We start from the raw sequence: 7926 nt of genomic DNA, 5'->3' as shown, positions 1-7926 counted from the left end.
CCAGATTGAAAATTTTTGATGTTAAAATCTGGAATTTATAGATCCAATGTCACATTCAGTAAAAATTTATGATACATGTATAGGGTGTACTCAATGTGTACGAGCCTGCCCCACAGACGTATTGGAAATGATACCTTGGGACGGATGTAAAGCTAAGCAAATTGCTTCCGCACCAAGAACCGAGGACTGTGTGGGTTGTAAGAGATGTGAATCCGCCTGCCCCACGGATTTTTTGAGTGTCCGTGTTTATTTATCATATGAAACAACTCGCAGCATGGGTCTAGGTTATTGATACGTTACAAAAAAATCCACTTGAATCAATTGATTCCTCTTTACCGACAAAAGCCCGTACTCGAGAAAATATATTATTCTATTCCGAGCACGGGTTTTTCTGGTCAAACGTATCTTGTCTTTATCACGAGTTATTTTCCTTGGTTAACAATACTTGTTGTTTTGCCGATATCCGTCGGTTCTTCCATTTTCTTTCTTCCTCATAAAGGAAATAAGATGTTTAGGTGGTATGCTATATGTATATGCTCGTTGGAACTCCTTCTAACAACCTATGTTTTCTGTTATCATTTCCAATTGGACGATCCATTAACCCAATTGGAGGAAGATTTAAAATGGATAGATGTTTTTGATTTTCACTGGAGACTGGGAATCGATGGGCTTTCCATAGGACCTATTTTACTGACAGGATTTATCACCACTTTAGCTACCTTAGCGGCTTGGCCAGTTACTCGAAATTCGCGATTGTTCTATTTTCTCATGTTAGCAATGTACAGCGGTCAAATAGGATTATTTTCTTCTAGAGACCTTTTACTTTTTTTCATGCTGTGGGAGTTAGAATTAATTCCTGTTTATTTACTTTTATCCATGTGGGGGGGAAAGAAACGTCTCTACTCGGCCACAAAGTTTATTTTGTACACTGCGGGGGGCTCCATTTTTCTCTTAATAGGAGTTCTAGGTATGGGTTTATATGGCCCTAATGAACCCACATTAGATTTTTCAAAATTAACTAATCAATCATATCCTGTGGCATTGGAAATAATATTATATTTTGGATTCCTTATTGCTTATGCTGTCAAATCGCCGATTATACCCCTACATACGTGGTTACCAGATACCCATGGAGAAGCACATTACAGTACATGTATGCTTCTAGCTGGAATCTTATTAAAAATGGGCGCATATGGACTTATTCGGATCAATATGGAATTATTACCCCACGCTCATTCTATATTTTCTCCCTGGTTGGTAATAGTGGGAACGATTCAAATAATCTATGCAGCTTCAACCTCTCTCGGTCAACGGAATTTAAAAAAAAGAATAGCCTATTCCTCTGTATCTCACATGGGTTTCACAATTATAGGAATTGGTTCTATAACCGGAATGGGACTCAACGGTGCCATTTTACAAATACTCTCTCATGGATTTATTGGTGCTGCGCTTTTTTTCTTGGCAGGAACGAGTTGTGATAGAATACGTCTTGTTTATCTCGACGAAATGGGGGGGGTATCGATCCCAATGCCAAAACTATTTACCATGTTCAGTAGTTTTTCGATGGCTTCTCTTGCATTGCCAGGAATGAGTGGTTTTGTTGCGGAATTATTAGTATTTTTTGGAATAATTACTAGTCCAAAATACCTTTTAATGCCAAAAATGCTAATTACTTTTGTAATGGCAATTGGAATGATATTAACTCCTATTTATTTATTATCTATGTTACGTCAGATGTTCTATGGATACAAGCTATTCAATGTTCCAAACTCTAATTTTGCGGATTCTGGACCACGAGAACTATTTGTTTCAATCTGTATCTTTCTACCCGTAATAGGTATTGGTATTTATCCGGATTTCGTTCTCTCGCTATCAGTTGACAGGGTGCAAGCTATCCTATCTAATTACTTTCATCGATAGTCTTTCATTAATAATACGGAAATATAATTTTTGTCTTTGATTTTAAGATTTTTAAAATCGTTCGCTGTACAATGCAAAAGAATAAAGTGAATTAGAATTGTAATGAGATGCATTTTGAGTTTTTGAGAACCGTTTTGAATAAGGAATGATTCAAACGGTTCTCAAAAACTCGCACAAACAAGAAGCTTTTTATATATATATGGGATGATGTTCTTATGTATTCTTTATGTAGTTTATTCAATTATTTATCTGTGTAGTTTATTCAAGTAGATGTTAATGTGAATGAACCATAACTATGTAGACCTATTCCTAATAGATTGATTCCAAAATAACATACCCAAATTATAAGAAATCCTATAGAAGCCACAAGTGCCGAATTCATACTTTGCAAACTTTGATTTGTTCTACTTCTAATATGTATTCTAGTTCTAGTATGTAAATAAATCGCGAATATGGTCCAAGTAATAAAAGCCCAAGTTTCTTTGGGGTCCCAATTCCAATAAGATCCCCATGCCTCATTAGCCCATACTGCTCCACAAAGAATGCCTATGGTTAAAAAGGTAAATCCTAAACTAATGACACGATAACTCCAATAATCCAAACGTTGAGTCAATTGATATTTATAATAATTTCGAAATGAAAGAAAAGAAGTGTTTTTAAAAACACTTCTTTTTTCATTCAAATATTGAATCTCACCAAAGAAAAATGGTTTAATTAAGAAATTATTACCTTTACAAAAAATATCGATGTTTTTTCGAAATGTAATGACTAGAAGAGCGACTGATAATAGTGATCCGCATAAAAGAGCTGCATAGCTTAATAACATCATACTTACGTGCATCATTAACCACTGAGATTGTAGAGCAGGTACTAATATTGCGGATTGATGCATTTCAGTTAAAAAACCCGACGTGGCAAAGCCTTGTGTAAAAATGGTACTTGGTGCGGTTATTGTGCTTAAATCATTTTTATGGTTCCCCATCTTGGAAATCATATGAATAATGGAGAAACTGCACGAAAGGAAGATTAATGACTCGTATAAATTACTTAACGGAAAATGTCCTGAAGAAATCCAACGAGAAACTAATAATCCTGTTATAGAGAAAAAAGTGGCTATCATCCCTTTTTCCAATGAATCACGCAATCCTACGATTTCGCGGACTAATAAGATCATTAAATGAATCGTAATCACAATTGAAATTATCGAAAAAGAGATATGAGTTAATATATGTTCTAAAGTTGTAAATATCATAAAAAGGGGTCCCATTAGAGAATTTAAATCGAGAATTGAATACATTATAGGATCCATTGTGTCTCTTTTAGAGGATTTATTTTCTAGGATTTCAAGGATGCCGCCACTCGGACTCGAACCGAGATGCTCTAGCACTGCTTCCTAAGAGCAGCGTGTCTACCAATTTCACCATGGCGGCTTACTTGAAATAATAATAGTCAATTCATGTTGAATCGTCGAGAATCAAGGATTCAATATAGTTTAGTAAACATTAGAATCGATAAATCAAAATTCATTTAAATTCCTATTTGAATCTCTATTCAAAAAAAGAATCTTTAGTTGGGATCATTGTAAGTTTAGTTTTAATAATAAAGTAAGTTTAGTTTTAGTAAGTTTAGTTTTAATAATAAACTTTCGCGTACTAGAAACTAAGTTCTTCCAAAACAGTTAGAACTCAATAGTTTTGTTGTCTGTCGAGGTATAGAACTAAGAATTGTTCATTTTCTATTTTTTGATTCGTTTTTTATTTATCCGATTTGATTTCATAGATTCAAACAAAATGAAAAAAAAAATATTTTTTTTTTCAATGAAGAAGATTAAATAACCAGGATTTCATATGTATAACAATTTCATCACTAAATCAAAAGAATTTGAAATTTTCTAACGATTTCGACACCTTAGTATCATTCCTTAGTATCATTAGAGTATTAATACTCTTCATATTATATATAATGGTCTCTTCATTATATATATATAATGCATAATGGTAAGATTTACCAAACTAATTAGGTTTTTGTTAGGCATATAAGAAACAAAAGAATTTTCATTTCTATCGTAATCATACTCTACTTTTCACAATAGAAAAATATTTTTCTATTGTGAAAAAAGTAGATAGAAAAAATATTCAGAATTCGATATACATACCTTTATTCTACATACCACATCTACATACTACAACAGCTAGTTCTAACTCATATTGATATTGAGGAGTTCAATACATTAATTAATGTGAATCGTTCATCTTAAAAAATTCGAAGTTCTTCGGGTATGTCAATTCCGATTATTCCAAGACTTTATTATTTGTTTGTTGCACAAAAAAACTTTTTGAACGTCCGGTGGAAACCGATTTCGCTAAGGAAAAAGCCTTTACTGCAGCTAAAAATCCTTTTTTTTTCCAAATATTTTTACGAATACGTTTTTTTGACATAGAAGTACGCTTTTTGGGAACTGCCATTCAAAAAGGGTTACCAGTTTTTATCGTTGTATGTGAAAGACATGTATTGTTTTGTTCAAAATAGATTGTTCCTTTTAGTCATTATCTATACTTATTCCCTGGTAGAATAGTTTTAAAAAAAGCATTTTCGAATATGTTTAAAACCTATTAAAAAATATATTTAAAACCTATTAAAAAATATATTTAAAACCTGTTTGAAAATATATTTTAAACCTATTAAAACATATAATTTTATTAAAACATAATTAGAATCAAGTACTCCTTTTGGTATAACTCTTTTTTCTTATTATACTATATAATATGGCTATAAATTACCAGAATAGAATATTCTACTAAGACTAGACTAGAATAGTAGAATTATTAAAGATTTCATTTTGTTTTCTTATGGAACATACATATCAATATGCATGGATAATACCTTTTCTTCCACTTCCAGTTACTGTGTCAATAGGATTTGGACTTCTACTGATTCCGACAGCAACAAAAAATATTCGTCGTATATGGGCTTTTCCTAGTGTTTTACTGTTAAGTATAGTTATGGGGTTTTCAGCCAATTTATCTATTCAACAAATACATGGAAGTTCTATCTATCAATATCTATGGTCTTGGACCATCAATAATGATTTTTCCTTAGAGTTCGGATATTTGATCGACCCACTTAGTTCTATTATGTCAATACTAATTACTACTGTTGGAATCTTGGTTCTTATTTATAGTGACAATTATATGTCTCATGATCAAGGATATCTGAGATTTTTTGCTTATATGAGTTTTTTCAATGCTTCCATGTTGGGATTAGTTACCAGTTCCAATTTGATACAAATTTATATTTTTTGGGAACTGGTGGGGATGTGTTCCTATTTATTAATAGGATTTTGGTTCACACGACCGACTGCAGCAAGTGCTTGTCAAAAAGCTTTTGTAACTAACCGTGTAGGGGATTTTGGTTTATTATTAGGAATTTTAGGTTTTTATTGGATAACAGGTAGTTTCGAATTTCGGGATTTGTTCGAAATAACTAATAACTTGATCCATAATAATGGTGTCAGTTCTTTATTTGCTACTTTGTGTGCCTCTTTATTATTCATTGGTGCAGTTGCTAAATCCGCACAATTCCCCCTTCACGTATGGTTACCCGATGCCATGGAAGGACCCACTCCCATCTCGGCTCTTATACACGCTGCTACTATGGTAGCAGCAGGAATTTTTCTTGTAGCTCGACTTCTTCCTATTTTCATAGCTATACCTTACATAATGAATTTCATATCTTTAATAGGTGTAATAACAGTACTACTAGGAGCTACTTTGGCTCTTGCTCAAAGAGATATAAAAAGAAGTTTAGCCTATTCTACAATGTCTCAATTGGGTTATATTATGTTAGCTCTAGGTATAGGTTCTTATCGAGCTGCTTTATTCCATTTGATTACCCATGCCTATTCTAAAGCTTTATTGTTTTTGGGATCCGGATCCATTATTCATTCAATGGAACCTATTGTTGGATATTCGCCAGAAAAAAGTCAGAATATGGCTCTTATGGGTGGTTTAAGAAGATATGTTCCAATTACAAGAACTACTTTTTTATTGGGTACACTTTCTATTTGCGGTATTCCACCTCTTGCTTGTTTTTGGTCCAAAGATGAAATTCTTAATGATAGTTGGTTGTATTCACCAATTTTCGCAATAATAGCTTGTTTCACAGCAGGATTGACTGCATTTTATATGTTTCGGGTGTATTTACTTACCTTTGATGGACATTTGCGCGTTCATTTTCAAGATTACAGTAGCACAAAAAATAGTTCGTCCTATTCAATATCTCTATGGGGAAAGGAGGTAGCCAAAGCAGTCAATAGAAATTTACCTTTATCAACAATGAATAATAGGGTCTTCTTTTTTTCAAAGGATATGTATAAAATTGATAATAATCTAAAAAAATGCATACGATACTTTAATACTTCTTTCGAAAAAAAGTACACTTCTATGTACCCTCGCGAAGTGGACAATACTATGCTATTTCCTCTGCTTATATTGGTATTATTTACTTTGTTTGTTGGATCAATAGGAATTCATTTTGATCAAGGAGTAATAGATTTGGATATATTATCCAAATGGTTAACTCCACTCACAAACCTTTTCCATCCAAATTCGAGTTATTCTGTGGATTGGTATGAATTTTTTACAAATGCAATTTTTTCAGTAAGTATAGCTATTTCCGGACTATTCATAGCATATATCTTATATGGGTCTGCTTATTCGTTTTTCCGGAATTTGAACTTTATCAATGCATTTGTAAAAGGTGGTCCTAAAAGGATTCTCTTGGACCAAATAAAAAATGGGATATACAATTGGTCATATAATCGTGGTTACATAGATATTTTTTATACTAAGGTTTTTACCATGGGTATAAGGGGATTAACCGAACTAACTCAGTTTTTTGATAGATATATAATTGATGGAATTACAAATGGGGTTGGCATTGCAAGTTTTTTTATAGGGGAAGGAATCAAATCCATGGGAGGTGGACGAATCTCTTCTTATCTATTCTTTTATTTATTTTATGCATCAATATCTTTATTCATTTTTTTATTTTTTTTATAAATTTATATTTTATAAATTTATAAATATAAACCAACTTAAAGTCCCTATTTTTATTCGTTTTATAAATTGTAGAAATATCTCTTTTTTTGATACCTTACATTATCTCTATTACTAATCCTTTGTGCACTTTGGTGTTCCTAACCGTCCACTGATTTTTGATTGATCTACGGCATGGTAATAAATACAAGACAGTAATGAAAACTCCATACAGTTGATCTTTTACACCCGCTCCAAGATATGATGACTAATGAAAGAATCTTAATCTTGGGGTAAACAGTTTACACTGCTTATGTTTACTTCAACTTTATTCTTGTACATATGAAATGAGATTTTATCTTCTTACTGCAAACTTCTAAGTTGTTTTGTTTCACTCATATAACTATCTGGTTTAACTCATTGACCCGAATGATGAATAAAAAATAAAATACCTATTCAATACATTACATTCAACTTCTTTCCTTTACTTCTAGGAAAGAAGTATAAAGTTCATGTTCAACGAATCACACGTAGAGATATTGATAACACACATAGAGTTAATGGTATTTCATAACTAATAGATTGAGCAGCAGCTCGTAGACCACCTGAAAAGGAATATTTATTATTCGATCCGTATCCTGACATAAGAAGCCCAATAGGAGCAATACTTGAAATGGCGACCCATAAAAAAACACCTATACTGAGATCGGCTAAAATGAGGCGATACCCAAAAGGAATTACTAAATAACTTAGTAGAATTGATATGACCACTATAGACGGTCCAATACTAAACAAACGAACATCTCCTCTAGATGGGAGAAGGTCTTCTTTAAAAAGTAGTTTAGTTCCATCTGCTAGAGCTTGAAGAATTCCCAAGGGGCCGGCATATTCAGGCCCAATACGTTGTTGTATCGCTGCAGATATTTCTCTTTCTAACCACACAATTACTAGTACCCCTATTGTAATTCCC

General features: G+C 32.7%; 1 long non-coding RNA gene across 1 annotated transcript; it reads right to left on the bottom strand.

Moving 5' to 3' along the window:
- Nucleotides 1-746: 746 nt before the first annotated feature.
- Nucleotides 747-7631, bottom strand: LOC135662346 (uncharacterized). Its single transcript, XR_010507710.1, has 2 exons — nucleotides 4576-7631; nucleotides 747-4529 (listed from the first exon to the last, which is right to left on the bottom strand). It is a non-coding gene; the product is annotated as an uncharacterized LOC135662346 (long non-coding RNA).
- Between the last annotated feature and the right edge of the window lie 295 nt (nucleotides 7632-7926).

Source organism: Musa acuminata, unplaced genomic scaffold (genome assembly GCF_036884655.1).
Source record: "Musa acuminata AAA Group cultivar baxijiao unplaced genomic scaffold, Cavendish_Baxijiao_AAA HiC_scaffold_614, whole genome shotgun sequence".
Taxonomy (NCBI): Eukaryota; Viridiplantae; Streptophyta; class Magnoliopsida; order Zingiberales; family Musaceae; genus Musa; species Musa acuminata.
The sequence above is the reverse complement of the archived record's forward strand: the minus strand, read 5'-3'. Positions and strand labels throughout refer to the sequence as shown.